Here is a 15539-nt window from a genome sequence, read left to right as displayed (position 1 = left end):
GATCACGAATACTCCAGTCTAGTCATGCAGAATTTAACAACACAGTGACGTCAGCCAAAAACGTTTCTTACGCTTCTGGTTTAGGCCAATCCACAATTGTGTGCTCTTACAAAATGTAATTTGGTTTTCTAAAACAGCGATGGAATGACATATTTCGCTTAAATGTTCTGAAAAGTACACATGTAAATGGCACTTGAAGTTACCAACGTTGAGCAACTTACTCCAGTCAATTGTAGAATTTGCCCAATTGTATCCCTCATCATTAAGCTCTTGGTAAAACTTGACCACAAACTTGCCAGTTAAACTGTAAATGAGAACGATAACACCATGGTGTGATTATTATCAAATCTAATAAAATCAAATTAGGTGTTTATTTTGCTTTTCACAAAGAAGGCGCAGCTGCAAAAAGCCGGCGGTTGAGGCGGCTTCATGAGGCGACTGCCTCAGTTTGTGGCAGCAACAGCTTGGTATACGCATAAGGAGCAAGGTTATATACGTTGATAAATCTAAAAAACAAATAGAAAAAGCACTCGCGAGGCATCATGTGACGTCACAGTGAATCCTCTCAGGATTGGGGTGCACTTTTATGAAACACAAATGAAACATCTTCTTACAAACATCAGTATCTAGGAAGTTCAATATTTACAGAAGAACAGGCACATATACACACTTTTTAAAACAACAAAATTTTGGTTTTCATACAGGCTTAAAAATGTTAACAAAATCATCATGGCCTCCAATACCGGCCATAACATGCGAAAGGAGAATAAAAAAGGAACAACAATCAAATGGACTGTGTGGTAATAGTCAAAATTAGAAAAAAACAGGAATATACAGAGTATCGATTGGGTTATTATTATGTGAACATTTGATTTATTTTTAAAGACACCGGCAGCGGAAGAACATTTATTATCTCTGAAGTTTTGCAATTATGCTGGCGCGCTCAAAGAAGGACGTTTTCGGGCTGTAGTTGGTTCTCACTTTGGTTGCGTGCCTTTTTATGTTCCTCAGCGAGTCCTGCGCAGTTGATGCAAGGTCTTTTGTACAAGCAACTTGTCGTTCTACATACTTTGTAGAACTTTTAAAGAATATACATGCTCGGTTCTAAATATGCAATATTTGAAATACTGCGGCTCTCTGCTTAACTTTATCATGGACCGTTTGTATGTTATAATGTTTCGAAGAGTGTTTTTGCATTTTAATTACACTGGTATGCCCAATATACAGCAACATAGCATATTTTAGAATTAGAGTATATTTCTAAGTTGCATTTCCAACCAAGTGGGAGTAAGGTGTGACATTTTGTACATTACGCCAACGGTTTTGGATAGTCACTACAAATTTGGTTTACGTGTGTATTCCTTTTTAAATAATCTTGGAACTCTACACTAAACCTTTTTTGATCACACATTCTTCAAATTTAAGCGTAAGTGGCTTCTCTATTAGCCATTAATGTGGAGGCGTATAATATCCGTAGTTATATCGGGATTCATTCTAGTTGGCTTTGTCTTAGCCAGGGTGTTAGCAAATTGAAGGGCCGATTTACTTTATCTTCGAGGTCGCCCATTCAGTTTGACGTATTAACACATTTTCGTACACAGAGCACATAATTAATTCCGAGTATTTGGGTGTCGTTTACAATGTCGTTCGCAGCAATAAAAATAGCAATGGATGTAACTGGGACCTCTGTGGCAGGCCTTCTTGACGGGTTAGGGTCATAGAAGACTGGGTCTGATCTGCAAAAACTGTCGTCTACCTTTCAAATAACTGTCAATCAGGTAAATCGCAGTTAGATATCTTTCACTTACTGGCTCAAACCAGTGTACTAAACTGCTCAAGTGGTCCTTCCAACCTCCTATTTGATCGTAATGCTTTAAACTGGTCTCAGTGTTCTGAAGCCTCGTTCTATCAAGCCAGTTAACCCACCCTCCGATAGTAACTCCATAAAGTTATCACGTGGTGAATAAATAAAGTTTGAAGTTTACAGCGTTTTTTTGAGCAAGCTTTTTACACGGCGTCAAATCGCCGTATTCTAAATTTAATACCTAGCCTAAGTGAAACATTTGCTAACCGACAGTTTTTTGCGCCCTAAAGCTGCGCACAACCGTAACTAGAATAAAAGAGCGGCTTTACGTTCCCTTGTCGCCTCAAACAGTCAGCATTAGGTAGAGAAGCTCCTAGCCCAATAAAGCTGGCCTTTTACCGGCCACCACTGAATACTACAAGAACAATTTCGCTTAAGATGCAGATATTAGACCTCCTTCAGGAGAAATTTGTAAAGTTGAGAATTGTGTGTATTCGGCGCACAAAGAAGAGCACATGCCGGACGTCCCGATGCCGTCGTACAACCAATCGCACAGCGTCCCAGCAGTCGTGCGATGCTTTCGTGTGCCGGCAAGATCGAGGTGATTGAGGGCATGGAAAGACACAGGCAGATTTGGCTACAGTTTATCACACTCGTCAAAACAAAGCAATATTGTGGCACCCCATTTACACGCGCGAGTAAGGCAATGATTATGGTTGGAAAATTTAAGCAAGGCACCCTTATCCACGCCAATAGCAGAAAGGGGCAATCAAATATGTGCCGTGCTGATATAACTCCACGGGAACCGCTTACAGACAAAGCTGCGAGATGTAACTGCTTCATGGTCGGCGCAAACAAACATGATTTTTATTGGTGAAACATTAATTTCCTGATCAAAAATCTTATAAGCGGATTGACGCGCCATGTGATAGTGTCGTTTGCTGGAGCTTAACATGCTCCGTCTTTTATACGGGTGCCTTACGAACAACTTGCAAAATACCTGGGGTCCTTTTTTTGGTTCTCGCCCTTTCCTCTGGCTAAGGAAGGATGTCATGCTTTTTAAATACAAAGTAAAAACATTGCCGCTATCCCGCCATGCGAAAGTGTATATACAGCGACGATTTTATGAACCACTACCCATGCTGCCCCTACGAAAATCCTCAGGAAGGCAAGCAATGAAATCAGAAGGTGCTAAGAATATCTGGGTCCATGTAGGCCGCCAATGGGAACTACACATTTGTGCATCTAATGCTAGAAAACTTTCCAGCGAAGATAGTTTATCAGTTCAATTACATGAGTTATCCAATATTCGATGGCATATAGTACGGTTCATCCAGGTAAGAAGGGTTGCGGAGAGATTTGTGGTTCTTCCTACTGGGGATATTTTCTGTTGTCGCGGGCATTCTGAAACGCATCTCATGGTGTTGTGTTTCTTGTTCACTGGGCTATAGCAGGGAATGTAGTAGAATTTCACGGTATTAATGAGCACATTGCATTTCAATATTAAACTCAATAAGAGTGACACGTTGTATGGGGTGCAGGTCTATGCATCTACCTCCGCTTACGATGATGAGGCTGTGGTCTTATTTTACGAAGACACTGAATTAGCAATTTGACACGTAACAACTCCGTCCAGAGTCATTATGGGCGACTTCAATGCAAAAATAGAGGCACAACAGCTAGGGCAGCATGCGGTAGGGAAATATTGTTCGTTCCAGAAAGAACCACAGAGACATGCTAGTTTACTTAGTCTGAAAAAATAATTTATGAATACGTTCTTTCGAAATAGGTCGAATAGAAAGTGAACTTGAGGTCCCAAGAATGAAACAAAAACAGAAAATTACTCCATTATAACTTCCACTCCCCGCATAATTTACAGTGCACAGGTGATTGGTCGGATTAAAGCGTGTGACCACAGAATGGTCAGAAGTCGAATCAGTCCAGATTTAAGACAGCAAAGATTACAGATGCTAAAACGAAAGACGCCTAACCTCCCCTCCGTGGTACGGAAATACGAAGAATTTTGATTGTCACTTGAAAACAAATAGCCGTTGTTGTCTAATGACCCCAATGATGCGGACTCTGAATTATAATTTCACACATACGGTCATGAAATCAGCAAAAGGTCGTAGGAGAAAGAACAGCCTGCATACGACTCAGAGTTGCCACAGAATCCTAAGTACCTTATTGATGTTACTCCACACTCCGTGACACCAAATAGAAGTGGAAGAGCGCTGCAAATGTATCAACAAAATCAATACTGCGCACATCCGTGCTTACAATGTTGTAAAAAGTGAAGCAACATTAAAAAACAAAGCTGTTAGAAAGTGACTAGACGGAATATCAGTATTGGCAAAAGTTGAATGTATGCACTCCGGGATGCCAGCGGTCACAAAACAATCAATATTGATGACATACTAAAAATAGCCGAGGAATTCTACAGAAACCTGTTCGCTTCTATCCCTGCTCCAGACACACGTATTTCGGCAAAATGGTGGATCCGGTTCTACCGGTTTCAACACATGAGGTAGCTACCGCGCTCCAAGCAATCAAGGCAAAGCTGCAGGAGATAGTCGCCTTTTATCTGATATATTGTGCCTCGACGGCACCGTTGTGCTAATAAAGCTTGCAGCCCTATTCTCGTACTGCTTCATCTCCTTAGGATGCCAAAGAACTGGAAAAACGTTGTTATTTCTCCTGTATAAGAAAGGTAATGTAAGAGCTTAAAAATTACTCGCCAATCAGTCTCCTCTCCATAACATAAAAAATATTTACCAAGGTTTTTCTTAACCGCATCAGTGCCACTTCAGACTTTCAACAACTACAAACGCAGGCTGGTTGCATAAAGGGCTTCTCACTTGCAGATCTTATTCACGGTATTACCCAGGTGATAGAAAAGTGTTTAGAGTATATTGCACCCCTGTATAGGGAATTGGTAGATTATGAATAGGCATTTGACTGAGGGCCCCCTTCAGCAGCTATAAACGCGTTACGTGATCACGGTGCCCACGAGACATACATTAAGCCATTAAAAGATATAACGACGGATATACGGGAACTATACTGCCCCATCATAGAACTTGCAAATTTCCTGTACAAAAAGGGGTCTGGCAAGAGGACATAATATCGCCATAAATATTTACAGCCTGTCTGGAGGGTGTGTTCGGAAAGCCTAAACGGAGGAAAACCCGAGAGCGCATCAATGGAGAATTTTCAGCCATTTAAGGTTTGCAGACGACATTGTCTTGTTCAGTCAGAGCAGGCAGTATTTGCAGCGCATGCTTTAAAGCGGTGCTCGCCAAGTATGGTTGCACGCTTAAATTTAAACACGAAAAAATCCAAGATAATGTCGAATCAGCCCGTCAAGGTACATCATTTCTAGCTAGGCAATGATGTCTTGAAAACAGTAACCGAATACAAAAATCATGAAGGGGAAATTACGCGCTGAATAAGCATGGGGTTGGCTGGCTTTGGTAAGAACTCCAACATCCTCACTGGCAAGCTTCCTGTATGACTCAAAAAGATTGAATTTAATCAATTCATTCTCCCAGTAATGATTTAGTGGGAAGAAACTTGGGGTCTCACCACATGACTTCAAGAGAAATTTAAATCGGCACAACGGGCCATGGAACGGGCATGTTAGGGATCGTGTTGAGTGGAAATTTTATATTTAATAAAATCACCCCCTTCTAATACAATGGTTCGCAATAAGCAACAAAACCACCATCTTCTAGACAATGTTCTGATGATTTCGATAAGCAGAAATTATGCTGGAGCAGGAAATGCATTGTAGCAGGTGCATTTGCGTGCTGGTGAAATATAGTGAAAATTTAACGATGGGCTGGTGTTGAACACGCTTTAAAATCTGGTAACGCTACTCCCTGGAGAGATATTACCAAAGATTTGTCGTAGCACGGCAGGTCAGAGACGTTCAAACACCGCAGAATGCAGATACCGTCAATCCTTCGTTGGTGCGAGACCAGGAAGGGGGGGGGGGGCTGCGACCTGGCGTGAAGAAGAGTACATTGCATTTTCCTGTTGGGGTCTCTCAGCTGTAACAGCGTCATCATTACGCTTCCCTGAGATTGAGGTAGTTTAGGCTAATGAATTAGCTTGTCAGCCTTGGCGAGCCTCAACAGTACGCTACAATGTTACGATGCTGATTGCATTCGCAGATGAAAAGGATTGGGAGACGTTGAGAAAACAATTTTTCCTGCTGCCTTGCGTTAATTTTTACTGCGAGGAGATCGATGATAGCAAATATAGAACATGTCAATTCAACTGCGCACTAATCAAACACCAAAGAAACACCCAACATCCGTTAAAAAAATTGCGGGAATATTATAGTAAAACGAAAAAATAGCGGCTCAATTAGGTCCGCAATAAACCTTCTGCAAAACCTGGCGCCCTCTCGCGGGAACCGCGTGCTCTTCCGCCATGTTGGGGGATTCGCGGATCTGCGGATACCGCAGTATACACGTAGCCCGGGGTTAGCGATGCGCACGTCGGCCTTGATTGTTTCCCAAGATGCTTAAACACTGCCGTGTAACTTGCTGTGCACAAAGGTGATACGAAGACGACCACGGAAATAGCGCACACATATTTTTTTATTTGTCAACGGAAGCACGATTCGAGCCCTGTGTCAAGTCGCTTGCTGGCGTCGACTTCCCTTCGCGCAGTATTATTATAGCTAGATCGCATGGATGACCACGAAACGTATAATATCTGCAGGACTAAAAAGGTCCCGAAGTGAGCTATTTTCTAGCCCTGTATATGCCGCCGAGCACTCCTTCCTGCTGGTAGTTAAGGCGCACTGCATCGGCCAGCTCGTACTTTATCGTGTTGGATGAGTTTTGAGTCTCCCGTTCGTGCTTTGCGTGCCCATTGTTTATTTTTACTCTGGACGTTCGGTGGACTTTTATGGAAGTACTACGAATTCTTTCATTTGCTAAACGTTAGACGAAATAAGGGATCCGCGAGAGTTGCAACCTTCACGTAACGCCATGAGTAGCGCAAGAAACGTACGTAGTAACCCGTGTATTGGTCATTTACCGCTCGTGGCCTGCTCTTCGACAGTAGCCTTTTTTCTCAAGATCAAAATTTTCGAGCGGTATTTTTTAAACGGTAGTGTGCACCCAGGACGCGAGCAGGGAACGCTCAGCGGTCGCCGCGAGGAACGCGCTCGCGAGGGCTCCGCATTTTCTTGCTCTTTAAGGTTTTCGCAGTTTTTTTTTTGCTAGAACCTTTGCGTGTGCTGGGGACGCTCGGCGGACGCCGCCAGGTACGCGCTCATTAGCGCTCGGCAATTTATTGGTAATTTAAAGATTCTTTGGCAATTTATTGGCAATCTATTGGCAATGTTTAACGAGTTACAGGCCACACGCGTTACACATTGGGGCCAGCTAAAACAGCTCCGCTGTTAAAAAATGCCAGGTATGCAATTTTATTAAGTGTTTTTTTTTTGTAGGTTTCCTCTGCGTCCAGGAGGATCCTTAACGTATAGCTTTATCGCGGAGCGCCCGCCCTCTCCTGATCCCCCCCCCCCCCCCGCACCCCCATTTCAACGGCTCGAAGCATTTCAGGAATGACCTCCTGAGGAACCCGCAGGATGCGAACCAACGCGAATGTACTTTCAATGTTTGGGCTATCAAAGCCAAAACAAAAAATAAAAAGGAATGAAACGCGACAGCCTCCAAAACCTTCCATGCCGGTGCCTCCCTGCCCGCTTTTCGGTGCATCATGCGCATTTACGAAGTACATCGCAAATGTGGGCAACATAGAAATGTCCACAGATCACTTGTTGCTCATTTTGCTGCCCTTATATCTGAATATAAAAGGATCACCAAGCCCAGAAAGCCCATCACATGCTCCATAGCAAGCAATCCAACGACCGCCATCCCCCAGCTTGGCGTTGCGTGCTGTGTTTTGTTTTTCTTCCGGTAAATGGCGCACTTTTGCATAAGGTCTATATAATGTTTTAAACAGTGGTGATATGGTTTTGAAATGCTTTAGAAACGTTTGGAGATAAAAATCGAGTAATGTTCGAGTAGCGAATTTTCTGAACTTACGTATCTTTATATAAATGACAAGGGATCCCTTTACGGATTCAACACCTCAGAATTTAAGTTTTAATTTAACCACCTCATTTAATGTTAACTTTAGCACCCTAACAACCAATCTGCCGGCAATGTGAATGCTATGGATTTGAAACATGGCAAAATACGCTTAAGTTCAATCCCATAATAACAAAAGCGCAATTTCAGTTCTTGTGAAACTCTCCCAACATATTTGCCACTAAATTTGCTTTGGTAAAAAGTACAAAAACTTTGCATCATATCGACACTGGAGTGTGTACAGCGCCCCATTCCTATTAAGGCAGCACCGCTGGAACGTACACTGGAAATGCGCGCAGTTGCTATCATAAGGGGACGATGTTCTTCAGGTTCACTTTCAGAGCTTTTTCTGGATTTCGTAAAGCGCTGAAACGCTTCCTTTTGATATGCTATTTCGCCCTACTTAGCTAATCCATATCGTTAACACACTGGATTCCTGCACAACTCAACTATTATTTCGCGGCATTCGCTCTATGAAATAAAATATTAGGAGAGGAGAAATTCCACACAAGTTTGCTCTTTATAGTTCCCAAAATAACCTGCTCTTGCCGCAACGTAGACACTCCTCTTTTGCTTACTCGCACGCAAGTACACTTGTGAGACGCTCAGAGTGATTGGGGAATGCAAATTCGGGGGGCGCGGGTATACATCACTGTCTTCAGAAATGATGAGCTGGAGTTCGCAAAGCGAATTAGAACAAAATATGATCTTCGTTCACGTTCGCACAGACCCCGCACGGGGCACCTTGAGTAATCTTGGTGACGGTACTGGCGATACCGCGGACCCCGAGCCCCCAAACATAAGCTGGATCCAACCGTGGAGATGTGTTTATAGGTGGAGGGTTAGAAACCACGAACAGTGGCCGATGGAGCCCAGGTCAAGCTCCGGTGGATGGGCTCCCGGTCTGTTCACCAGGCAGCGAGCTCCGGGACCTCTTTGACTACCAGGGTAAGGTCCAAGAAGAAAGTACCCCCGTCTCCCTGCTTTCCAATCTATCATATGGCATTTTCCAAAGCCCCCCCCCCAAACGTGATCGGCCCCCGAAAAGGGGCCGCACCGAAGTTTCGTTCCCACCTCTTTCAACAACTGTCTTGTCAACAACCGTGAATAACTATGCTCGTTTTCTTGTGATTGAGTCAGCTGACTCAGCACGACCTGTCGCTTCCATGTCCGTATTCTTGATCTCTAAATTTCTGCAAAGCACCATAGGTGCCAAATATCAAGCTAAAAAGCTCAGGACCGGAGAAATCCTGGTAGAACTCAACGCCGAACAACAAGCCCGCACTCTTCTTGCACAAACCCGCATCCATGATCTGGACATCAGGGTCACGCCCCACAGGAGCCTAAACAGCGCCCAGGGTGTGATTTCTGAGACAGATCTCCTGACGAAAACAGATGCCGACTTTCTCGAAGGTTTAAAGTATCAGGGCGTCACAGCTGTGCGGCGCATCACGATGCGCAGGGACGACAAGATAATCTCTACCAAACACATTATCCTGACATTTGACCGCTCGGCACTTTCACAATATATAAATGCAGGCTTCATACGATGCTTCACTCGTCCTTACATTCCGAACCCGCACCGCTGCTTCAAGTGCCAGCGGTTCGGGCACGGTACAAACTCATGCCGTGGCCGAACGACTTGTACGAAATGCGCCGCGTACGACCACCCCAGCGACAACTGCCCATCCGACACCCTCACGTGTGTAAACTGCGGGGGGCCGCATGCAGCGTACTAGCGCAAATGTGAAAATTTTCAAACAGAGAAAAAGATCGTCAACATCAAGATAACTGAGAACATCACCTTCCCAGAGGCGCGGAAGAGGTTCGCCTCTTTCCCCCTGGGGAGGTACGCCGACGCGGCTCGCCGGGGGGCGGAGCGGCGTCTGGTGTCTACAGGGACCCAGTTCAGTGAGTCTGACCTGGTCCCCCCCCCCTGGCGTGCCTCAGGCAGCCCAATCCGTCACCACACCGTTTGCTGAGGCAGCAGCGGTTGTGGTGACAACCTCTTCCGTTGGGACCGGTGCCGCTCCCGCCGCTGCCTCCCCGTCCTCCAGTGCGTTGGAGGGTGTCGAGGGGATGGACATCGGGGTCCCCGCATCGGCTACCACCGTCACCGCACCGCCCGTGCCACCTCTGGTGCCCCAGACGCCCTCGGCGGTGGGGGCTCAAACGAAGGGCTCCCGATAGGGGGCCAAGTCCGGGGGGCCTGGTCCGCCGGGCACCCTTCTGGCATCCGACGAGGAGATGGATGTCGCGCCTTTCCTGCCTGCAACGCAGCGCAAGGAGCGGCCTACAATGTCCAAGCAGACAGAGAAGCCCAAAAATCCTAGAATAACAGCCCCGAAAGACGACACATTAACAAACACACACACACACACACACACACACACTCCAGTTATTCTTAAATTTAAATAATGGGAACAGAAAACATCATCCAATGAAACTGCAGAGTCCTCCTTAAAAATCTTGACGATGTGTATGAGATTCTGCATGCCAATCAGCCAAGTATCATGTGTCTCCAGGAAACCCACCTCAATTCTAAACAAACAAATTTCTTAAATAGGTACATGGTATTCAGAAAGGACAATGTTGGCTGCACGCACTCTTCAGGAGGTGTGGCAATTGTCGCCCGGAAATCCTTAGCCTGCCACCCTGTCACTCTGAACACTGTCCTTGAGGCTGTAGCAATCCGTACGATAATATTTAATAGGTTGATAATGGTATGCTCCATTTGCATTCCTCCTGATCATGCACTTTCGAGCTCTGATTTCGAGGCGCTGGTCGACCAGCTGCCCGAATCATACATACTAACAGGCGACCTTAATGCACACAACCCTCTTTGGGGCTCCTCTAGAATAGATGCCCGAGGTCGCCTGATAGAGAAGTTTCTTACATCCTCCGAAGCATGCCTCTTCAACAAAAAACAGCCTACACACCATAACTTAGGACACAATACATACTCGCATCTTGACTTGGCTATTGGTTCCGCAGTTCTCTTTCCATGTCTTGAGTGGGGTGTGGGCACAGACCCATATGGTAGTGACCATTTCCCCACTTCATTAACGTATATAGGTATAGGCCCCAGCAGTCCATCTTCCCATAAAAAGTTTAATGAATCAAAAGCAAACTGGAGCACATTCACACAAACATCTAAACTACACCACACATCCATAAAACACCTACACGTGGAGGAAGCCGCTCAACTCGTCACGGCGCACATCCTTGACGCCGCCGAAAAGTCCATTCCCCAGGCCTCCAGTGGGTCCCGCACCCTAAGGAGGCCATCGTGGAACGAGGACTGCAGGCGGGCGCGAGAGGCCCAGAACAAGGCGTGGGGTGTCCTTCGCCGGTACCCCACGTCAGATAACCTCATTTCTTTTAAACGGGCAAAGGCTTTTGGGAAGCGAGTGCGTCGTGAGGCAAAAAGGGAGAGTTGGCGCGCCTTCCTCACTTCCATCAACTCATACACTGATACACACAAAGTCTGGACACATACGCAAGCTGAAAGGACAACAGACACACCACCTGACCCTGGTTAGCACACCAGCGGACACACTCGAAGACCAGGCCAACACACTTGCACAACACTTCGAACACGTGTCCAGCTCATCACACTACACAAACACTTTCATGAAGCACAAAACGTCTGCGGAAAAGAAGTCCCTGCGTGATAGCAACAAGTCGCAAACTTTCTACAATTCTCCTTTTTTAATTCATGAGCTGAAGGTTGCTCTGAGCACATGTAAGCCTTCAGCTCCAGGTGCAGACAAAATCACATACACCATGATACAACACCTACACCCAGACACTCTTGAAACACTCCTACATCTATACAACAACATCTGGCTTTCGGGGCACATTCCTCGCTCTTGGAGGGAGGCCATAGTAGTGGCTTTCCTGAAGGAAGGAAAGGAACCTTCCTCTCCTGTTAGCTATCGGCCCATCGCCCTTACAAGCTGCCTTTGCAAGCTCCTCGAGAAGATGATAAACAGGAGACTTGTGTACGTCCTTGAGTACAACGGTCTTCTCGAGGGCTGCCAGGCAGGCTTCAGGGCGGGGCGATCTACAAATGACCAACTTCTCGCCCTTGAATCATACATAAAGGACGCTTTCATTCACAAACAGTTTTGCACAACGGTGTTTTTTGACCTTGAGAAGGCCTATTACACCGCTTGGCGTTACGGGATCCTCAGTGACCTAAAGTCTTTCGGTGTTTCTGGCCATATGCTCAACACTCTTGCTAGTTATTTGTCCGAAAGAATGTTTCGCGTGAGAGTAGGTAGCGCACTCTCAATAGTTCATGTGCAAGAAAACGGCGTTCCGCAAGGTGGAGTGCTAAGCTGCACTCTGTTCATAGTTAAGATAAACTCCCTTGGGAAGGCATTGTCACCTACAATTTCTTATTCAATATATGTAGACGACATCCAGGTATCTTTTAAATCATGTAATATGTCCATCTGTGAGCGTCAAGTCCAGCTCGGTGTCAACAAGACAAGAACGGTTTTAAACTTAACCCAGAAAAAGCACCTGTGTTGTCTTCTCCAGGAGGCGTGGGATCCATCCGGACCCAGACATTATCCTGAAGGGCGTATCGATTCCTGTGAGGAAGGAACACAAGTTTTTAGGTGTGGTGTTGGATGAAAGGGTTACGTTCATCCCTCACATTAAACAATTGAAACATACATGTCTAAAGGCTCTCAATATTCTTAAAATCTTGTCCCACCAGTCGTATGGAACGGATAAGCAACTCCTGTTACGTATTTTCACAAGCCTAGTGGGGTCTACATTGGACTATGGGAGTGTTGTGTATGGGTCAGCCACTAAAACAGCACTTAAAATGCTCTACCCAGTGCTTCACTTGGGGCTTCGCTTCTCTTGTGGCGCATTCCGTACGAGCCCTGTACGGAGTCTTTACGCAGAGTGTGACAAATGGTGCTTATCACACCAGCGAACCTATGTTGACTTGTTATATGCCTCTAAAATTTCATCAATGGACAACCATCCTTTTAAACAGGTTTTTCATGATACACCCACATCAAAGCTCTTTTTAAATCGTCCATCTATTCCTGTTCCCTTCTCGCTTAGAGTAAGGAACGACGTCACTATTCATGAGGTCTCCTTTGAAGACACATTCAAGTCATCTATCACTGATCTTGTAGCACCATGGCATCTTCTTCCTGTTGCATATGACTTGTCTTTCTTAAAATACAATATGAACAGGACACCAAAAAGTGGGATTTTGCAGCATTTCATGTATGTGCAGGATAAATACAAGGCTGCAGAGTTTTTCAGCGATGCATCGAAAACGTTCACTGCGGTGTCTTGTGCGGCACATGGGCCGAATTCTGAAGCATATAGAACAATGAATGTAAAGACAAGTATTTTTACGGCAGAAGCATATGGCATTTTTCTTGTTGTAAGTCACATAGTTGAACACCATATTCCTAAATCCATCATCTATATGAATTCGCTGAGTGTTGTCCGTGCATTCTCATCCGGAGAGTCCTCGAAAAACCATGTAGTTAACCTTGTCTTGAAATCAATTGTGCTGCCATATTCTTCAAACCTTCAGGTGACTGTGTGTTGGGTGCCAGGCCAGTCTGGCATCAGCGGAAATGAACTGGCGGATGAAATGGCCGCCAATGCTGCACTCCGAAACACAGTAGACATAACAACACTACCTTACACAGACCTCAAGCCACACATAAGACAACACTTGCGCAGAACATGGCAAACACACTGGATTGAACAGACAGACAACAAACTGCATGCAATAAAACCACAGTTGCGACGGTACACATCTGACTCACACAACAGACACACGGAAGTCGCCTTGGGTAGGCTGCGGATAGGGCACACCCATGCAACGCACTCGTATCTGCTGACGGGATCTTCTAGACAGCAGGTGCGGAGAGGCCCTATCCGTAGTGCACATACTAATCACATGCAAGGATCTTCACACAACACGTCACAAACACTTCAGAGAACTCTACAGACAACATATCCCACTACATCCATCGCTGTTTCTAGGTGACGATGCCATGTTTTCCGTGAAACGTGTGTTTGAGTACTTGTCAGACGTAAAGTTTTTGAACTTCATCTCCTATCACGCATAATCAAATCTGGCCCTATACACCAGCCATCACCATTGCCGATAATTGATTTTATTGTTATTTTGGCTTTAGTAGCCACTATTTTATTTTACATACTTTTGTTTGGCGCTCTTTGGCCCAGCTGGCCTTGCGCCAAAAAAAAACTCTAACCATCAACCAACGTTCGCACAGACTTCCGGGACCCAGCTCAGTCCCCGCCGCGGGAAGAAAATAAGCTGCGTGTTTAGAGAACAACGTCACGGTATGTGCCACCGGGCACCTTTTTTATTTTTCTCTTTCTTAGTTCGCCACTGGCCCCTCCGCGAAGAAATTCTAATCCTGAAACTTCTAGAGCGCTTTGATCCCCTGACGAGTATTTAAAAGCCAACTGAGAAAGCACGAGCGCGTTCGCGTTCGCACAGACTCCCGGCACTCGTCTCAGTATCCGCCGCGGGAAGAAAATAAGCTGCGTGTTTTGTTACGATATGTGCCCCCGGGCAACTTTTGATGTTCCGCTTCACCGCCGTGCGGTGCAGCGGTGGCGTAGAGGTAGAGAGTAGAAGCATAGTATCCGCCTCTGGTGTAGAAAGACCGTGCTTCGAATCCCGGTGCCGGACAATTCCGACAAAAAAAAACACAACAAAAACGCGCAATTATGGAATTGCAGTTGGGGCTTGGGGTGCGGCCTAACCCCGGCGACCGTTGCCGGTAACGCACTCCCTCACCAGAGCAGGATGGGCCACCCTGGTGTAGTAACGGCCATAACCTCCCATGAATACGCCAATTAACCCACGGCCCCCCGTCTCTAGTGGCTGCGAAGCAACTGACCACGGTCGCGGTCAGACCTGTGACGCAGCAGGGGGTGCTAAGAATACCTGGACCCAGGCAGGCTCCCATTGGAATCTGAACCTGGCATCGTTTAACACGAGAACCTTATACTGAAGCGAGTCTAGAGGTGTTGTTCGAGGAATTAAAGGGCATCAAATGGGATGTCATAGGGCTGAGTGAGGTTAGGAGAACAGGTGAAGCCTTTACGGGGCTAAAAAATGGACACGTTCTATGTTAACGTGGTTTAGAGGACAGAAGAGAACTGGGAGTGGGATTTCTATTCAATAAAAGCATCGCTGGCAACACAAACTTAGAATACTAAAGCATTCATAAAGGGCAGCAGGTTTTGTATTTAGGCTCAATAAGAGGTACAAGCTCAAGCTGTATACACAGCTATCCCCCACATCCAGCCATGACGACAAGGTAGTGGAATGCTTCTATGAAGATGTGGAATCGCAATGGCTAAAGTAAAAACACAGTATACCGTAGGTATGCCAGATTTAAATGCTAAAATAGGCAAGCATCAGGCTGGGGACAAGGCAGTTGGGAACTATGGTCTGGGGTGTATAAATAGCAGGTTGGACCTACTAGCTGAGTTTGCAGAACAGAATAGCCTACGCATAATGAATACCTTTTTCTGCAAACGGGAGAGCCGGAAGTGGACGTGGAGGAGCCCGAATGTGGACCATAAAAATGAAA

General features: G+C 45.7%; 1 long non-coding RNA gene across 1 annotated transcript in view; it reads right to left on the bottom strand.

The window, feature by feature from the left end:
• LOC144167241 (uncharacterized) overlaps window positions 1–15539 on the bottom strand; it is a 73931-nt gene that overhangs the window by 22822 nt on the left and 35570 nt on the right. The window contains exon 3 of the long non-coding RNA XR_013321896.1: window positions 222–304. This is a non-coding gene — a long non-coding RNA (uncharacterized LOC144167241). The remainder of the gene's footprint in view (window positions 1–221; window positions 305–15539) is intronic.

This window comes from Haemaphysalis longicornis, unplaced genomic scaffold (assembly GCF_048455015.1).
Source record: "Haemaphysalis longicornis isolate Haplotype H1 unplaced genomic scaffold, Haemaphysalis longicornis Haplotype H1 scaffold_2, whole genome shotgun sequence".
Lineage (NCBI taxonomy): Eukaryota > Metazoa > Arthropoda > Arachnida > Ixodida > Ixodidae > Haemaphysalis > Haemaphysalis longicornis.
Note: the sequence above shows the minus strand (reverse complement) of the source record. Positions and strands in the feature narration are given on the sequence as shown.